Raw genomic sequence first — 21,129 nt, forward strand, 5'->3', positions numbered from 1 at the left:
TCGACTTGCAACTTGCCAGCCCAGTCTTCGCCCGAGTCGCTCCAGATCGGACCCCCGACTTGCAACTCGTCGGCCTAGTCTTCGCCCGAGTCACTCCAGATCAGACCCTCGACTCGCTGACCCAATTCTTCTTGATATTCCTTATGTGATGATATGAATATATGAAATATTCATTAATTTATTTTGATGTATACAAATGAAAAGTTATGATCATGCATGGTAGGATATAATTTGACAAAATTGATACCATCATGATATGAAGCATTTATGATTTGCAATGATGCATGCAATACTTGAACTTTTTAATTATGATGTGATGTATTGCATATGATGTAAATCATGATTTAAAATGCTATGAGTTGTTACTAAAATGATGTATTATAAATGTTGATTTAATGTCATGAATACTCTAAATGATGAATATTTGGTATCATGATCAAAATGTTGATAAATAGTTAAAAATTTAAGTATCATGTATAATATGCTCATAATATTGATTGATTTATTCAGTATCATGCATGAATGAAATATAAGGTTTTTGAAATTATGCATGTTCGAATTTGAAAATATAATGATGCACAAATAAGATTGAAACCTACCTTTGTCATGATTTAGAAATTAATGTAAAGGGTCTTCCCTTCTTTTTGCCAATGACATAGGGGGAGAAAGAGTTGCTAATGTGCATATCTCAAAGAGAAAATTGCTAGCTTGCGTGTCTTAAAATGTTGAAAATTTTTTGCTAGCTTGTATATTGTAAACTTGCTATCGTACTATCATGATGATGAGCATGTCTTATCTTCATGATTGTATTTGAAAATCAATAGCATAGCCTTGTCCGAATGCATGAAAGTGTTAATTTCATTTTTGGATTCTCTTAACTATTGGTATCCTAACAATTGGATTTTCGAATTATCCTCTTCCATACTTAATAAGCATATGTCATATCAAGTTTAATTCATATCATTGAGTTTTGACATATGGAATCAACTAGCAAATACATCTCTCATACACTTATTATGTGAACAATATTTTGTTTTGAGAAATGGATTTGATGAAATGATTCCTGCTTATAAATTCCTTCTTGAAAAAGGAAGTCATTTTTACGTACAAGGATTTGATTCACATACATATCTTGATATTTGTAAAAATGAAGCGTGCTTTAATATCTTATCAATTTTAACTTCATTCGAGTAAGCTCAGAAATAGCTTTCCTCCTTCATGTAAAAAGAAAATAACAAATAAAATGGAAGAAGTTTTCAAAGCTATCTCCATGTCATGTTTTCCTTGAGATGTTTGAATGTTTGTATAATTGATATCCTATCACTCACTATTGGAAAATGACATGAACCTAGTTATGACAAGAATAATTACAAACACTTATGCTTAAAATTTGCTTATATCGTTCTCCTTTTGTTGATAACAAAGAGGGAGAAATATATGAATTGATGCTATGAACACTGATGCTATGATTGCCAAATTTGCATTATGCCATGTCTGCATCATGTGTTAAGATGTCAAGAACTTGTATCGTAATTTTACGCATTGATATCTTACCATATGATGAAATGCTACAATTGATAAACATTTGAAATGTTTGCATTATGATATCAAAAGCTTACATCGTAATTTTACATGTTGATATTTGATAATAGCAAACTTGCATGATGATAAAACTTGATATTATGTTTTTCATGCAATGAGTTGAACCAATATCACAAACGCTTGATTGTGATACTTCTCCTTTTTGTTGATGACAAATGGGGAGAAGTATGATGTTATGCATAAGTTTATGCATAAGTTCATAATGACGTGTTGCAAGTATTCATGATGAATATTGCAATGACTTGAATTCAGTTTGAATTCAAGGTTCTATCAATATGGCATATTGATAGGGGGAGTTTGTTTAAACTCTGGGAGTTAAGTTTAACTCTATCATCAAGTAGTTGCCATCATCAAAAAGGGGGAGATTGTTGAATCTCATATTTTGATGATGAAACTACTTGATATATGTTTATGATTTAATCTGCGTTTTGAGTGACGTAGGATGCTTTGATCAGGATGAGACAATTAAAGCAGGAAAATCATGTTGTGCCGGAGGAACATGTCAGAAGATTGGACGTCGGGCCGGTGGATCGGTCGACGTATCGACATAAGGCTTCGGGCCATGGACTCGGGCATCGGGCCAAGAAGAGTGGGTATTGTGCCAAGGATATCGGAGTTGCGGAGTCAACTGGCCAATTGGGCAATAGGCTACAGGAGAGGACGATGCGCCGAAGAATCAGACGAAGCGTCGAGGGACCAATGACATGCTGGACAACTTGGTTAATTGCTTAGGATTAATTGTCTCGATCGAAGTTTTGTTTTAAGTGTGCAGGATTAACTACGATGGAAGAAAGACATGCAGCAGGAGTTGCGCCGGAGTCAAGACAATGATCACGTTGGGAGTTCGAGAGTTCGACGGAAGTTCGGACAGTCGTCGGAAGTTCTACGGGAACAAATCCGAGAAGTCCATAAGCTTGCCAAAGAAGCTTGTCGGAACTCGCCAAGTGAATCGTCGCAAGTCCAGGAGTTTGCCGGAAGTCCGCAGGAGCATCACCGAGGGTTCATCGGATGATCGACGGAAGTTCGCCGGAAGCTCGCCGGAAGAAGCGATTGACGCACCGGAGCAAGTTGCAGTAAATGTCTTAGGAAAAATTGTAGTTAGCACAATGATTAAGTTGGAAATGGGAGGTGATCCCATTAACTTAATCTTGGGGCAATTGGGCCCCTGAAAAACCCAAATTGGGCCGAATGGATCAACCCATTCGGACCCTGATTTCAGCCAAGCGGTTGAACCGCCCAAGGCAGGAGGTTGCACCGCCTGGGCTCAGTCTCCGAGCGAGACTGGGAGGTGCAACCGCTCCAGCCAGGCGGTGGCACCGCTTGGGTTCAGTCTCCGAGCGAGACTGGGCGGTGCAACCTCCCCTTACAGGAGGTGGCACCGCCTGAGCTCGGTTTTCGAGCTCTGCCAGGCTGTCACGGACTTAGCTGGTTTTGCCTAAGTCGTGCGGCACCCTTGCGTGTCCGTCCGCAAAGGTCAGCCTCCCCGACGCCTCCCATTGTCCCATAGGACCACCAGAAGAGAGAACGAGTTAGAGAGAACGCCTCAATCGGGATCCACAAGAAAACATCTCCGAAAAACACTTCATAGACAATGCAAATTACAAACAGACTTTACAAGCTCTGAACAGTGGCACAACAAAGGGTAAAATGGTCCATTACAGACCAAAAATCTCTCGCACGTGTCCACATGACACAACCTTTATTTACAAGCCTAAAGAGACCACCAACCCAACTAAAGTGTGACTATTAAGCCTTCGGCCGCCCCTCTACATGCTGTACAAGGCATGAACATGCCAAAAGAAATGGACATACATAAGCATTACATCAAACATCCTGTTTAGAAGTTTGTCTGTGACATTCTCCCCCACTTATTCCTTCGACGTCCTCGTCGAAGCCTTTGTGAACACTGCAAATCTTCGCCTTTGCTGAGTCTTCAATCTTCTGCTCCAGCTGCAATGCGCCTCCTGGCTCCCAGCTGCTCTCCGCTGCTATTTTTGAGTAGTCGAACCTTTGATCCGCCATGCTGCTTCAACTCGCCAATGACTCTGACTCTGGTGTGGGGTTGGCTGAGTTGTGTTGATCCTCGTTGATTCCTGCGGATCCACCAAAATGAAGGAAAAAGACCGTCCTTACTGCGCCAGTCTCTCAAAATTTTCACATGCTGCTTGAACTAGGTGGATGCTTGTTGGAGCTTTAACGAGCATCGCCTCGCAAACTTCTGAAGTTTTGGGTCCTTCCTCCACAAAATCTGCTCATTGACTCTTCTTTCAGTTAGTTGTCACATCCAAGTAGGTTCGCATCACTTCCGCTTTCGATTGGCATTTCGTTGGGAAATGAGGCGGACAATCTACTCTCAATAGCACTGATCACCGTTGGTGAGGATTTGACAGCTATTGTCTTCCATTATCTTCGAAGGGTCTTTGAACTTGTGCAGAGCTCCTCTACTGGATAGATAAGAGAATTGGGGTACTCGGTTTCGCCCATTCTCTTAAGAGTTGAGAAGGCAAAGGTTACTTGACTTCACCCGCCTCCTCGAGGTTGTACTTCATGCATCGAGCTGGTTACTAGCCTTCGCCTGCTCTTTGCTCACACTTCTGAAGCACTTGAAGTGTTTGCACTCCTTGCGTTGAGTTAGCTACTGTGATTCACCTTCTCAATGCCATCGAACTTCTGGAATGCAGGAAGTTTTCACCCCAACTTGGAGTAATTCTCTCATAGGTTTGGTCGCCTCTGGGATAGTACCGTCTTCTCCATCAACCCTACCGCCTACTCCACTGAGTAGCAAAGGTACATCACCGCGTACTGCTTGCTTCGTTACTTGGTTATGCACTCTTGCATGACCCGAAGTCCTTCACTTTCGGCTATCTTGATGAGAAGCTCATTGACACCGGTCTTACGAAGTTCCTCGGCCTCTGCCCTTCAGCCTTGTCTCGGTACTTGGAGATTGCCTCTGCATGCTCCGCCTCCTCGGCCCCTTACGCGACCAAGCGCTCTCCCTCCATGAGAGCAAGGGATCAATGACTCTCACGGAAGTCCCGCCTCTACGGTACCATGGCGCTGCCATGCCCATGGCCCTACTATCCGTCGCCTCGCATCTGCATCCCTTTTCTTCACGATCAGTAGATATGTCTCCGTGGCACTCCTCTGAGTCCACTTACATTCTAACTGATGCTTGATTTTGGGTAGCTAAGTCTCTCTGGACTTGTCGTCGCTTCCTCGCCCCTTTCGACCCCCTGCTTCAACACCTCTGTGTTCTCCAAGCAGTCCGTTTGGTCGATGGAAAGACATACTGCAACTCCCATGCATGGCCTCTGCCATCACGTTGTAGGGTTTGCACCGATTCTGCTCTCCTTAGCTTCCTTGGTAGCAACGTTCGCTTACTCGACCTTGTCCTCTGACTTATCGGGCTCCCTTAAGCGAATCTGAGCTCTGGAGCAGTCCAACTCTCCAGCTGCTTCGATCATACCTCTGCATGATCAAGTCCCTCCCATGGGACTCACTGGTACTTGCATTCGAACTTTTCCCTTGGTGGAACCTAGCCCCCTGATGACCAAGGTTTTCATCCGATGCAAAATTCGATGCACGCCCGGAAGACCCGCCTCTGCGGTACCATGGCCTTCACTCCTTGAATCCATAGTCCTTCTTGCCGTCGTGTTGTTCACCGAAGTGGAGCTTCCAGTAGCTCCCGATCATACCTCCATATGATCTAGTCCCTCACGGGTCAAGACTGTGTGTATCGCATTGTCGCGAACTGTTCTACCACGATCCGCTGCACCATGTCACCTCCTGGTGACATCTCCATTGCATTCTGATCCTTGTGGAATAAACTCGAATTGTGAACCCTCCATGTGTGGCCTCTGCCAATACATCACAGGGTCTCCTCCACCTTCGATTTTGTTCGCTCCTTTGGCAATCGACATTCATCCACCCACTCTTGGGTCACACCTAGATAAAGCACTGCTCTAGGACAGTCCGTCGCCTAGTAGCTCCCGAAGTCCCCCGACTTCACTGTAGTTTGTGCACCATTGTCTGGATCCTGGGCCTCTGCCCCTGCCAGCACAATCTCCCCTGCACACCGCTTCCTTCATAGCAACTTGAATGGCAACACTGTGGCATATTCTTCAAGAGTACCCGCCTCTGCGTCCTCTTGCCCCGTGCTAAGGCCTTCTGAACCCAACTTCGCCTCTGCAAATTGAGTCGCCTTAGTTCCTCCATCAAATGCTTTCCCGAGATAAGGTGCATGTGCCCAGAAGCTCCCTTCGTCTTTGGCACCATGCAAGATGAGTCCACTCCGTCAGAATGAAGGACCCATGGAACAACATGATTATGCTCTTGCCTCTGCAAGAGTTCATGTCCTTGACCTCTGTTTAAGGAAAGCACTATGCCTCTGCTCCATGTTCCAACTTCTCTGCTGGCTCCTTTCATGCGGCTTGGGTACTTCGCCAAGTTACACCCAAGTTGCTCCGCTCCTCGTTTTCGCATTGAGTCGATGGTGGCCCTTGTGCCCACCATTCCACGGGTCAGCCCTCCCTTGAGTCCGATCTCCATATCGACTCCAAGTGTGCCTTCGTTTGAGTTGCTTTGGGTCGCTCCCCCACTTGATCTCGCCATGCATCCACCAATGCATTCTCTCAAGCGAGATCATGCGACGACTCCTCGCCGCTTGCTCAGTCCATTGAGCTTCGTGGAGTTGTTGTTTGTTGAGGTACTCCTCCTCAACTTGTGAGATCCGTCTCACATGATTCTCCCTCTGGAGAGCTGGGACTTACCCCTCCTGGATAACTGTCCCATTGGAGCAACATCTCTCTTCGTTTCAGATACCACCATCCCCTTGGACTACTCCGATCTGCTGAACAAACTGTGCATTGTTCTGCCTCCTGCAAACGCACTCGCTAGATTGCGACTCCCCGTCAATACAGCCCCCGCTGCACCCCTCAAGGCCTAGCAACATGCTGAACTTGTTGCACACTTCAGACTCCTACGGACGTATCCTTCACATGCCGATGAGAAAGTTTCAATGCTCCATGGCGTTGAGTTTTGATCACCTTGGGATGGCCGCGAACATTCCGTCGTCTGCATACAAGCCCATGCATGAGTACCGAATTCTTTGAGTTAGCAATTCCCCTCACGTCTGTGAGCTTTGCACAACTCTTTCGATCGCTGAGCAACTCATTCCACCTTGCATGGTCTCATTCTTGCCAAGCGCCTCGCTTGCCTAGAGCACCATCAAGTATAGTTGTCAACGTTGAGCCGTAGCTCAAACTCAACCATCCCAACCTTTGTGCGCTCCGCATTCTTCCAAGCTTGCCTGTTCTCGTGGTGCCTCTTGCGCGAAGGGTTGGCCATTCCTCCGAATGCCAATGTCGGATGCCCGCTCTTCCGAGCGACTCCTTTTCCCTACATCTCCATGCCCGTTTTCCCCCAAACGGTCGCGCGTGTGCTGACTGCCCTCAACGCAGCCCCGCTAGGTCCCCCACGTTTGCATGCTAAGTGTTTCTATGAGTGCTTGTCCCGCTCTGATACCATCTGTCACAGACTTAGCTGGTTTTGCCTAAGTCGTGCGGCACCCTTGCGTGTCCGTCCGCAAAGGTCAGCCTCCCCGAAGCCTCCCATTGTCCCATAGGACCACCAGAAGAGAGAACGGGTTAGAGAGAACGCCTCAATCGGGATCCACAAGCAAACATCTCCGAAAAACACTTCATAGACAATGCAAATTACAAACAGACTTTACAAGCTCTGAACAGTGGCACAACAAAGGGTAAAATGGTCCATTACAGATCGAAAATCTCTCGCACGTGTCCACATGACACAACCTTTATTTACAAGCCTAAAGAGCCCACCAACCCAACTAAAGTGGGACTATTAAGCCTTCGGCCGCCCCTCTACATGCTGTACAAGGCATGAACATGCCAAAAGACACGGACATACATAAGCATTACATCAAACATCCTGTTTAGAAGTTTGTCTGTGACAAGGCGGTGCAACCGCCTCAGTCAGGAGGTGCAATCGCCTGATCCCGAAATTCCGGGAATTGACAGTTTTGAGCTCCAAATTTGAACTGGGTTGGGGCCTATAAATACCCCACCCATTCAGCACTGAAAGAGCATGAACTTACACCGAAATCTTGATCTTTTTCTGTGATTCTTAGAGCTCAAAATTGTTGTAAAGGCCAAAAGTTCTTCTCCCTCTGTTCTTCCAAGTTCTGAGTTGTAAAGAGAGGAGAGAAAATTCTACAAGGGTTGTCTCCTAAGCCCGTCAAAAGGAGTGAAACTGTAAAAGGGTGGTTGGCCTTCGCCTATTGAAGGAAGGCCTCTAGTTGACGTCGGTGACCTCGTCGGTGGAGGAAGCCAAAAGTGGAGTAGGTCAAGATTGACCGAACCACTCTAAATCTTGGTTTGCATTTACTTTGAGCATCTTATCTTTACTGCAAACCTCCTCAATAGCTTACTGCCTTCTGTGTTTTTACGAACGTGTTTCAAAGTTTGGTGCTTTCTGAATCGGGGTTTAAAACGCAAATCAGCTTTATCGTACGAACGTCGTATTTCAGTTTGCGCTTACGTTCTGATTTCCATTATAATTGCAAACTGCCTTTATATCTTTGCTTTAACTGTGTCTCGCCTTATCTCAAGTTAAAGTGGTTTACAAATCAGCTTTTATACCGAAATCGCTTTTATCGTACGAACATTGTATTTCAGTTTGCGCTTATATTTTGATTTCCATCATAACTGCAAACTGCGTTCATATCTTTGCTGCATCTCTCCTAGTCAAAAGTTGAAGTGATTTACGAATCAGCTTTCTTACCAAAATCACTTCTATCAAACGAACACAGTTTTCGATTTTAATCGTAGAAGGTTTTCCGCTGCACTAATTCACCCCCTCTTAGTGCTTTTGATCCTACAAAGCATGTTGTCACGTTTCAAGCTCAGATGGCCCTCTATGGCACCTCTGATGCACTGATGTGTCAAGCATTCCCGACCACCTTCAAGGGACTAGCACGAGCGTGGTTCAGTTGCCTGCGCTAGTCCTCAATCGCGTCCTTCGACCAGCTCGCCAGGGAGTTCGAGTAGAATTTCCTTGCCAGCGTGCGACCCAGGCCTTCCATGGCCACCTTGCTCGCGTTATCTCAACGCAAAGACGAGTCGCTCTCTCAGTTTATGGAATGTTTCGCCACTAAAATCTGGGGATTCCCGGACACTCACCCCTCTTTAATCACGCAGGCATTTCTGATGGGCTTGAAGCCTTCAAGGTTCTTCTAGTCGCTGATCGAGAAGCCGCCAGTAATCATCCCCAAGATGCTCCAGCGCGCCAATCAGTACATCACCACTGAAGCCCTAATGGCAGGAAGGCGCGGGGACAATGAGAGATCGAGGATGGAGCAAGTCCGAGGAGCGGCTCTGGCGCCCCCATCGCAAGCTCGCAAGAGGCCCGATTGGCCCAAGTCAGAACCTGCGTCACCCTAGTCAGCACGCCACATGGCGTGATAGCACCATGCGTAAACAAGGGATCTCCCGCCAGAAGCTGCGTCACCCTAGCCAGCACGCCATGTGGCGCGATGGCACCGCTCGTGACAAAGGGTCTCCCGCCGGCAGACCTAAGCCCGAGATCAGCTACTCGACCAACAGTACCAATCTCCTCTCGAGCCACACAGCTCGGTCCCCTGACCAATGACTGGCCATTATCATCCTGCCATGATGCTACCCCTCGAGGACTGGTCGCCACGCCAAAACCAGTCTTTGCCCGAGTCGCTCCAGATCGGACCCCCGATTTGTGACTCGTCAGCTCAGTCTTTGCCCGAGTCACTCCAGATCGGACCCTCGACTTGCAACTTGCCAGCCCAGTCTTCGCCCGAGTCACTCCAGATCGGACCCCCGACTTGCGACTCGTCGGCCTAGTCTTCGCCCGAGTCACTCCAGATCAGACCCTCGACTCGCTGACCCAGTCTTTGCCCGAGTCGCTCTAGATCGGACCCCCGACTTGCGACTCGCCAGCCCAATCTTTGCCCGAGTTGCTCCAGATCGGTTCCCGACTTGCGACTCGTCGGCACCAAAACCTGAGCCCGAGTTCAGCCACTCAGCCCACAGGTCCAGCTCCTACCCGAGTCGCTCCAGATCGGTTCTTGACTTGCGACTTGCCAGCACCAAAACCTGAGCCTTAGCTTAGTCACTAGGCCCCCAGGCCCAGTTTTTAACCGAGTCGCCCCAGCTCGATCCTCGACTTGCAACTCACCAATCCTCTATTAGGTCGCTCCAGATCGGTTCCGGACTTGCGACCCACCGACACCAAAACCTGAGCCCGAGCTCAGCCACTCGGCCCACAGGTCCAGCTCTTGCCCGGGTTGCTCCAGATCGGTTCCCGACTTGCGACCCACCGGCACCAAAACCTGAGCCCGAGCTCAGCCACTCGGCCCATAGGTCCAGCTCTTGCCCGGGTCCAGCTCAGCCACTCGCCCGCCCTAACTTCGAGCCGCGCTGAACTAGTTATCCGACTTACAACACGTCGGTCTCATCTCATCTAGGCCCAGCCGCCCGATCAACGAAACCAACCTCTCCCGAGGCATGGGACGCCACCCCTCCAAACTATCTCGCGACGAGCCAATCCAACTTTCTCTCATAAGTAACTAATGCCTCCACAGCGTTCTGACCCAGGCATGCCTCTCATCCCCTTAGGGACCCCACGACATGCCTTGGGGGGGGGGGGAGTGATAAGACATATTTTGGGTCCAAGACACGTCACAACCGACACCACGCCGCGCCACAACCGGGTCAGTAAGGGGAGCACTCCCACACGCTAAGTCAGAATCTGTACCGAGGCACTGTTTGGCATGTCCCGTCCCGGGGGCTCGGGGTAGCACCGTCTGACGTCATCCCGTGTGTCCCGGGATAGTGGCCGCACAGTACCGTTTCATCCCCCAAGGATCAGCCGCCACGCCGAACCTACGTGCGACCGACCCTCCTACAGTAATATAAAAGCCCCTGGTCGACATCCGGCCAAGGAGAGAGGCAAAAATAATTCAACCCACGACTTACTCGTTGAAGGGGCCAAAGTCGGGAATCACCCGACGAAAGCCATTCTTGCAGGAAAGCAGCCACCATCGAGCTGTGAGCATCTCAACCTAAGAATTGTCATCCAGTGTACGAAGGCAAACTGTATACCAGCCTGGAGACGAAGATGTTGCTCAACACAGACGATGCCCAGACCGAGGAATGCCGATCAACACCCTATCGAGAGGGCCTGGCCTCCCTCGGCATCTAGTTCAACCGACAGAAGACTCCCGACATTGACCCATGGACCAAACCGTGCCGACTCCTCAGTAAATTTATTCACCAATAGATGCCCCCTTCGTTTTGATGTTCTCACCACAAATTTAAGAACACATAGCCAACGACACCAGTCCTGATGCCAGCAAGCTGAGCTGTTCTTCCACATGTCTTTAGTTTTTTATTTTTTTCTGAATGCTGAATAATTGTGTTTTAAAGCATACCAACTCAAATAAAAATAGAATATTATCACAAGCAATAACAAACTATTATCAAAGGGAAAAGTGGGAAACTTGAATCCTGCTTATGCACAACACTTCACAACCGAGTTATCTTAAAACAGGTTCCCAACAATGATGTAGGAAATTTACATATTTCTACAAGCCCACAAGATTGGCATAGGCATTTACAAGTAAACTAAAATTTATGACAACTAAAATAATTAGTCATCTTCCTCGTCAAAATACAAATCATGTGCATCAATTTACTTTATAGTTCAAGTATTTATTTATCAGAACAGCGAAGTTGCAGTCTCAATGAGTTTGTTGAACTTTCTTATTTACTCCAAACACTAGCAATCTTAAATGCTTTTATGAAGCATTTGAATCAAGGATAGGTGAAGTCACTTCAAAGGATGTAGGTATGATATTCCTAAAAAGATGTTGATATTTTTAAAATCAGAGTGATAACAGTCTTTTATGACAAGATCTAAAAAATCAAACGTTAACAGAGCGTCCTTCAGTCAAAAAAATCGAGTCAAAATGCCAGTAATTGAAAAGATCCATGCAGGCTGTAAATGAAATTGAGAAAGAATGACAATGCACTATATTAATGTATTGAACCCTATGTTTTAAACAGGTTGAGATGAGATACAGAAAGATCTTGGAAACTCCTGTTGACAGATATTCTCGTGCTATCTTTAACTAGTAACGAATTTGATGAACCTCAAACTACAGGTGATGGGGTAAACCAAATCAAAACAAGCAAATGAAGACTCCCTTAGGACAAGAAAAGATAATTCTCAGGACCTTTAGAGTTAGACAATCATCAAAACAGTCTTTCTGTATGATCAAGGAGACTTCATAAATATGGACGTTCACAGGAGCAATTTCCTTCGGTCGTGAAAAAACCGCTCACACTTTAGCTTCGTAGAACATTACAATTTAGCCCATTTTACCACAATAGCACCCTGATCAAAATGTCTATCTAGAAGAACAAATTGATTATCACATCCAGAATTTATAAAAAGAATAATAAATCGATAATTTATTATTCATAATTTATATAATAAACTTCCTCCTTTTCTTTTCCTTCATTTTGAATTCAAATCATTATCTTTACAGTAGTAAATATTCTATTAGTTAGAAAAATAACATCTTCTTCGTAGGGTCAGAAGTCTCTTCCACCCAAGCTTCATCAGATGTATTACATAGTAGTAGATTACTCTGAAAATAAATATAAAATAAAAACACATCTGCAACCACACATGCTGGTAGGAACCTTAGAAAAATCATAAAAATAATCTTTAATATTCATAAAATATAAATAAATATCAATAATTTAATATAAAAATATATCTATTCATCGTAAAACTTATGCATCAGAAAAATGATGATAATTTTTTGCATAATAAACAAAATCATGCATCAGCCACATGTAACACATACATAATAACAAAGGCGTACATCACCCAATGGTGCACTCTCCCAACAGCAGATGGAGAGGCATATTCCACGGGATGGATTCCTCCCAATAGCGGATGGAGATAATCCATATCATACTCCCAACAGCAGATGGAGTGGTATCCTACACCCGTCTAAGTGGGGACACGTTCCTCTCAACAGCGGATAGAGGAACCGTCTAACCATCACGTCCGATGGCCCGCTAATCCTCGAAGGGAATTGCCATACCTGCCCTCGGTAGGGATACATAAACATTCATGATCATTCATTTACACTCATTCGATCACTCACGCATACATGATTAAATATTATGAGGGACCATACTTGATGTAAATCTACTAGACTATATTCATTGGTGGCTTCGTACTATGATGGGCCCGTAGCTCTTTTCACATGTTGCACTCCTAATGTGAACTACTAGTCTAGTCACATCTACTACATGATACTTATTATATCAATATCATAAACATAGAAAACTAATAATCATTTTCAAATGATATCTTCAGATAAAATCTTTAAATTCACCAAATCATAAAAGCATGAAACATCAATATCTCAATAGTCCTCAATAAATCAAAACCCTAATTGGAATAGCTCAATTTGTTAGGATCGGAGCGGCACTAAGAGGGGGGGGGGGTGAATTAGTGCAGCGGATTAAAACTTCGATTTTAGAAAAATCTTTCGTACGATAAGAACGGAACTTGAAAAGCTTAACTTGAAGGCGTATTCTTGAAGTTGCGCAGCAAGGGTAATAAGGAACTAAAGCAGTAAGAAGATTTGCAGTAATGTAAATGGCAATATTGAAATGCAAACCAGAGATTACGCCGATTTTAGAGTGGTTCGGTCAAATGACCTACATCCACTTGTGAGGCTCCTCTTCGATGAGGCTCCCACCTTCCACTAGCAAATCTCTTGAAATGGAAGGGTAAACACCCCTCTTACAACATTTTACAAGTAGTTCAACCTCTTACAAATTTTCAATAAGAAAGAAGGAGGAGAACTCTCTGGCAAATTGAAAACAAGACTTGCTAAGACTTTCTAAGACTTTTCTCTCAATCAAATGCTTCTCAAAAGTTGTTCTCTCAGCTGAGATTTGAGGGGTATTTATAAGCCTCAAGAGGATTCAAATTTTGGGCTCCAAAATTTGAATTCTCTTTGGGTTCCCGAATGCTGGAGGTGCCACCGCCCAGCCAAGCGGTGCCACCGCCCAACGCTCGGGTGCTGGACGGTGCAACCGCCCAGCCAAGGAGGTGTCACCGCCCAGCTCTCGGGTGCTGGGCGGTGTCACCGCCCAGCCAGGCGGTGCCACCGCCTAGCTCTCCGGTTCGCTGATCTGGCTTGATTTTAGCCCAAACCAAATCGGACTTTGGGCCCAGTTGGCCCCTAACCAGGACATAGGATTATCTCTTAATCCTAATCCTAATTACAAGTGAACTACATAACAAAACACATCCTAAACAAGTTTTCTACCGCGAACGTCGAGTCTTGTTCCGGCGAGCTTTCCGACGAACTTCTTCCGACAGACTCCCATCAAGCTCCCGAACTTGTGATGACTTTAACGAGTAGCCGAGCCTTCTCGGTGATCTCCGTGAACCTCCGATAATCTCTTCGGCGAACTTCCAAAAATTCCAACAGGTTCCCGATTTCTTCTCGGTTGGTTCCGGCAGCATCTCCGACGATTCTTCGGACTCTTAAACTTCCATCGAACTTGACTCCGATATCCTTGCTTTATGTTTTCTGGTTATTGTAGTTAATCCTACACACTTAACTCAATAATATGGATTAGATCAATTAACCCACCAATTGATTATATCATCAAAATCCGAGATTCAACAATCTCCCCCTTTTTGATGATGACAATCAATTGATGACGAAGTTAAACATAACTCCCCCTATCTATATGCCATATTATGAGAAGATAAAAAAACACTTGAATTCCATCCCATTGGATTCAAGCATAACCCGATAAGTTCTAATCGTAGAGCTTATCGTTATCCTCATTAAACAATAGTAAGTACGAAACTTCGATGAAAATCATAAGTTAAATGATAAGGGACGAATTTTGCTACGACAGAAGATAAAGATTTTCCATATAAATTTCATGATATAGATGTAAGGCATGCTTTCAATATAATCAATCTTGTGATATTTTCAAGGATTTGCAAGGCATATAAGACATTCATATCACACAAGTTTTTGAAATTCATATAAGTCATGCTATCGTTATGATGTAAGTCATCACTTAGTCATCACTTCTCCCCCTTTGTCATCAACAAAAAGAGACAAGCCAGCTAATTGATGATCATAGAAAAAAGGTTTAGCATTTAACAAAGTTCATCATTCAAATTTGCCAGAAATAGTTTATCCAAAAGACATCATCATTTATGCAGATTAAAACAGTAGTTATCTAAAAGGAAGGATCAGTTTTCGTTCAATCGATGACAAACTTGAACTTGTTATTAAAAGCAAACAGAACATAATAAAAAGATACATCAATTTAATCCTTAGGAGGTAATCCACAGTGCTGATACATGATATCTATTTTTTCATTCATCTGTCGTAGTGTCTTCAAAATTTCAACTTGTTGATTCTGAATTTGTTCTTGCTGTGATTTGATCTGAGACAGTTCCGCCATAATGATATCTTCAGAGGAGGAAATAGGAGCTGAAGGTGCTGCGCCAAAGGAACTAGGAGGAGGAGATTCATTTCCTATAAGAATTGGTGTTTCGGGGTGTTCTATTGGTGGAGGAATTGGATCAGTCCTTCTAGGCTGCCTAACCCATATGCCATTGCGAAAAGTGCACCTAAGTTTTTTCAGTAGGTTTTTATTTATTATGTTATATCGATCATTTTGAATAGATTCTTCATCGGGTGGGATGCAAATGTTATAGGCATAAAGAAATCTAGTGATTAACCTCCCATATGGCAATATAGTATCTTTAGCCATAATATCCTGCATGTGTTGCCGAATTGAGTACCCAAAACAATTATGCTGACCGGTCATAATCCAATACATGGTACTCATCTCTATTTGACTTATTTCGTCAAGATGAAATTGTTTTGGGAATATGATGCTTGTGATAATGTGATGAAGGATTTTAGAGTTGAAAGGCAGTAAGTGTTCACAGCTCTTAGGTAGGAAGTCAAGGTTTGGATTTGCAAAAATTGTTTCTACGACTTTGGTATAGGTTGCTCCTATTGTTTTGACGTCCCATTTTCCTTTAAAATAGCATCCCCTATCTTTTTCAGTTATGCCAATTAGCTCACAAATTGTGCTGTCAAATATTCTAATGGGTGTTCCTAGAAGGTAAGTGCTTAGGCTATCATTGTCTTCATATAGGTTGGCATAGAACAATCTCACTAACCGTGGATAGATTGGTTCTTCTATTTGTAGTAGAGGTAGAGCTTCTAGGTGTGCAAACCACCTAATGGGATCTAAGTCCTCTAGTTCATCCAGATCAACGTATTTTCCTTTATGGACACATCGTGTTTCAAATTTTGGAAAGCTAAGGGCTACCTCTTTTGATCTAAAAAGGTCATGGTTATATGAATCTCCTTCAATCCTTTTTCCTTTTGATATCTTAGGAGCCATTTTCTAGACAAGATGATGATGAAATTGTGAAAAATAAGCAAGAGAAAGAGAAAAGAAAAGAGGGATTTCAAGTGTTACCTTGTGGAGATTATGTTGAGAGATGGAAAGCTTGGACCACCAAGAATCCTTCTCCAATTCTTCTAAGAGTTAGAATGAGGGTTAGAGGGAATGGGAGAGGGTTTTTTGAGAGGTTTTTCTTCGGGTTGGGGGCGGTGTCACCGCCGACCCTAACCCCTCGGGTTAAAAGGGTCGCTCGGTCGGTGTCACCGCCAAACCGGTCGGTGTCACCGCCTGGCGCCCGAGCGCCAGGCTGTGCAACCGCCGGATCTGGCGGTGCCACCGCTGGCATCCCGCGGAGGAAGAAAAAAAAATTTTTCTTCCTCCCTTTTGTTTAGCTTCTTCCCTCAAGATTATAAGTTATACTTTAATGGATCATTTTGAATTGAAGAAGAAGGAAGAAATCAAATCCACAAAGGAAAAGGACGAGTCATTTTTCGTGAAGCTCATTTTAGGGACAATTTAACATGCCTAATTCCCTTCTAATGAATTCAAATTGATCTTCGTTCAAAGCTTTTGTAAATATATCTGCTAATTGATGCTTTGTGTCAATGAATTCTAGAACAACATCATTGTTAAGGACATGATCACGTATGAAATGATGCCTAACGTCGATGTGCTTAGTTCTAGAGTGCAGAATTGGATTTTTAGTAAGATATATGGCACTAGTATTATCACATTTTATGGGAATATTTTTAAAGTGAATTCCATAGTCTTCTAATGTATTTTTCATCCAAATGACTTGTGCACAACATGCACTTGCAGCAATGTATTCGGCTTCCACCGTAGATAGTGCAACTGAATTTTGTTTCTTGGAAGTCCAAGAAACAAGTGCATGTCCTAAAAATTGGCATGTTCTGGATGTACTTTTTCTATCTATCCTGCATCCGCCAAAATCGGCATCTGCATAAGCTACTAGATCGAATTTTTCAGATTTTGGATACCACAATCCTAAATTTGGAGTTCCTTTAAGATACCTAAATATTCTTTTAACACTCTTCAGATGAGACAATTTAGGATTAGATTGAAATCTAGCGCAAAGTCCTACACTAAACATAATATCTGGTCTAGTCACGGTGAGGTAGAGTAGACTACCTATCATTCCCCTATATGTTTTTTGATCGAAATTTTCACTATTTTCATCCATATCTAACTTAGTCGTAGTACTCATAGGGGTGTTTATTGCTTTTGAATTATCCATGTTAAAACGTTTTAACAATTCTAATGTATATTTGGATTGGTTAAGAAATATACCATCACTAAGTTGTTTGATTTGTAATCCTAAAAAGAAAGTTAATTCACCCATTAAACTCATTTCAAATTCATGACTCATACATTTGGCAAATGATTCACATAGTGATTCATCCGAAGAGCCCAAAATAATATCGTCAACATAAATTTGCACAATAAGAAAATTATTTTCAAAATATTTAATAAACAATGTAGTATCAACCTTGCCTTTGGTAAAATTATTTAAAATAAGAAAGGAACTAAGCCTTTCATACCAAGCTCTAGGAGCTTGTTTCAAGCCATAGAGAGCTTTAGTCAATTTGAATACATGATTAGGAAGAAGAGAATTTTCAAATCCGGGAGGTTGTTCGACATATACTTCTTCGGAAATAAAACCATTGAAGAAAGCACTTTTGACATCCATTTGAAATAGTTTAAAATTATTACTACTAGCATAGGCAAGGAGCATCCTTATGGCTTCTAATCGAGCCACGGGAGCGAAGGTTTCTTCGTAATCGATACCTTCTTCTTGGTTGAAACCTTTGGCCACTAATCTAGCCTTGTTTCTAACCACGATACCATTTTCGTCTTGCTTGTTTCTAAAGACCCACTTAGTACCTATGACTGAGTGGTCACTTGGTCTAGGAACAAGCTTCCATATCTCATTCCTCTCAAATTGGTTCAATTCTTCTTGCATTGCAATGACCCAAAAATCATCTTTTAAGGCTTCGTCAATGCATTTAGGTTCAATTTGAGAAAGGAAAGCGGCGTTAGCACAAAAATTCTTGAAAGAAGAACGAGTTTGAACCCCTTTTGTTGTATCTCCTATAATTAGCTCCTTTGGATGAGCATCTACATACTTCCATTCTTTGGGTAAAGAAATTTCGGAAGAAGATGCATTCAAATGGCTATTTTGAGGAGGGGGTTCATTTAAATTCAGATTATCAAAACCAAGATCATCATCAAAATCATTTTTCTTTAAATCAGAAATTTCATTAAAAACTACATGAATAGACTCTTCTATTACTAAGGTCCTTTTGTTAAAGACACGAAAGGCCTTAGAAACGGAGGAGTAACCAAGAAAAATGCCTTCATCGGATTTAGCATCAAATTTACCTAGGGCATCCTTTTCATTTAAAATGAAGCATTTACAACCAAAAACTTTAAAATAAGAAATGTTTGGTTTTTTGTTATTCCATAATTCATAGGGAGTTTTTGATAGAGATGGTCTTATTAGGACTCTATTCATGATGTAACAAGCCGTATTTACGGCTTCGGCCCAAAAATATTTGGGTAAACTATGTTCATTTAACATAGTTCTTGCCATTTCTTGTAGGTTTCTATTTTTCCTTTCAACTACTCCATTTTGTTGAGAATTTCTTAGAGTTGAGAAGTTGTGATTGTACCCATTAACTTCGCAAAAATTTTGAAAGTCACGGTTTTGGAATTCACCACCATGATCACTCCGAATTGATGAAATCATGAAGCCTTTTTCGTTTTGAGTGAGTTTACAAAATTTAGAGAAACACTTGAAGCAATCACTTTTGTGAGCTAAGAAATAGGTCCAAGTGTATCTAGAGTAGTCATCCACAATCACAAAAGCATATTTACTTCCACCTAGACTTGTTGTATCAATTGGTCCAAATAAGTCCAAATGGATCAATTGTAATGGTCTAGTGGTGCTAATTTGATTTTTTGGTTTGAAGCTTGTTTTTATTTGTTTGCCTAGTTGACTTGCATCGCATACCTTATCCTTAATAAACTTCATATTCGGAATCCCTCGTACTAGTTCTTGAGATGAGATTTTAGATATTGTTTTCATGCTTGCATGACCTAATCTCCTATGCCAAAGCCAAGCATCATCATTTACGGCGGAGAAACACATTTCATTACTTAGTTCATCAAGATTGATGGTATAGACATTATTTTGTTTTAAAGCAATCATGGTCATGTTATGATTTGGATTTTCAATAATGCACATATTTGATTCAAATCTAACGATATAACCTTTATCCTATAGTTGACTAATACTCAAGAGATTATGTTTCAATCCATCAACTAGTAAAACATCATCAATGGAAAGACTAAATTTGTTACCAATAGTTCCCTTGCCAATGATTTTGCCTTTGTTGTTGTCTCCGAAGGTGACGTACCCTTCTTCTTTGCTAGTGAGCATAGAGAAATGAGATGGATCTCCAGTCATATGTCTTGAGCATCCACTATCGAGATACCATCTCTTGCTCCTAGCTTGTGGGTTTGTCTACAAAAGAGGATGATTTTTAGGTACCCATTTGATTTTGGGTGCCTCAAAAATTGACCCACTAACCTTGTTATTTATTTTTGAATCCTTTATAGTTCGTTTAGGAACCCATATTAATTTTTGTGAACTAATTTTCCTAAATGGACATTTGTAGGCAATATGTCCGGATTTGCAACAGAAGTTGCATTTCATATAAGAGGAAACATGTAATGTAGGTCATTTTATGAAAGTGGAAGGATTTTGATGTAATCCTTTTACAAATCCAATTCCATTTCTATTTGAGATGTGACCCTTGTGTGCAAGGATCATATCTAATCCTTTGCTACCAACCTTAAACTTGTTTAAGGTTTCCTTAAAAAGCAAATTTTCGTTTTTTATTGCTTCTAAATACTCACACTTAGAGCATGGAGAAGTTTGAAGACTATCAAACTTATCTTGTAGCAAAGCATGCTCTTTCTTTAAGATACTTAACTTCTTGCTAACAGTTCTACATTCATCAAATAATTCATGAAAAGCGATAGAGAGTTCTTCAAAAGATAAATCTTCATTAAGTAAATCACATACCTCTTCTCCTAAAGCCATTAGCGCGTAATGAGCAACTTGCTCGGTGTTGGACTCCTCTTCTTCGGACGCGCTTGAATCATCCCATGTTGCCTTGAGCGCCTTCTTCTTTGATGTCCTCTTTTTGGCTTGAGGACAATCGTTCTTGTAGTGTCCCGGTTTTTTGCATTCATAGCAAATCACTTGGTCCTTCTTTTGTTCAAATTTATTTTTTATATTATTTTTAAATTTATTCTTTCTTAAATATTTTTTAAATTTTTGAGTCAAAAGTGCAATGTCATTGTCACTGTCCTCATCACTTGATGTTCCTTTCAAGTGGTCTTCTTGTGATTTGAGTGTCATATCCTTCCTGTTCTTTGGAAGGGGCTTCTCGAGCTCGTCATGAGCTTGACATGTCATTTCGTAGGTCATTAGAGACCCAATGAGCTCTTCAAGAGGGAATGCTTTAAAGTCTTTGGCCTCTTGAATGGCCGTAACTTTTGGATCCCAACTTTTAGGGAGGGATCTTAAGATTTTAGTTACTAATTCAAAGTTAGTAAAATCTTTACCAAGAGCTTTGAGTCCATTGATGACATCCGTAAACCGGGTGTACATGTCTCCGATGGACTCACTTGGTTTCATTTGGAAAAGTTCGTAAGAGTGCACAAGGATGTTGATTTTGGACTCTTTCACTCGGCTAGTGCCTTCATGAGTGACCTCAAGAGTTCTCCAAATATCAGAAACCGAATCACACATTGAAACACGATTAAATTCGTTTTTGTCTAATGCACAAAACAAGGCATTCATAGCCTTTGCATTTAAAGCAAAAACCTTCTTCTCCGATTCATTCCATTCGCTCATCGGAAGAGAAGATTTTTGAAATCCATTCTCGACAATAGACCAAAGCTC

The sequence above is a fragment of the Musa acuminata genome, chromosome BXJ2-11 (assembly GCF_036884655.1).
Source record: "Musa acuminata AAA Group cultivar baxijiao chromosome BXJ2-11, Cavendish_Baxijiao_AAA, whole genome shotgun sequence".
Taxonomy (NCBI): Eukaryota; Viridiplantae; Streptophyta; class Magnoliopsida; order Zingiberales; family Musaceae; genus Musa; species Musa acuminata.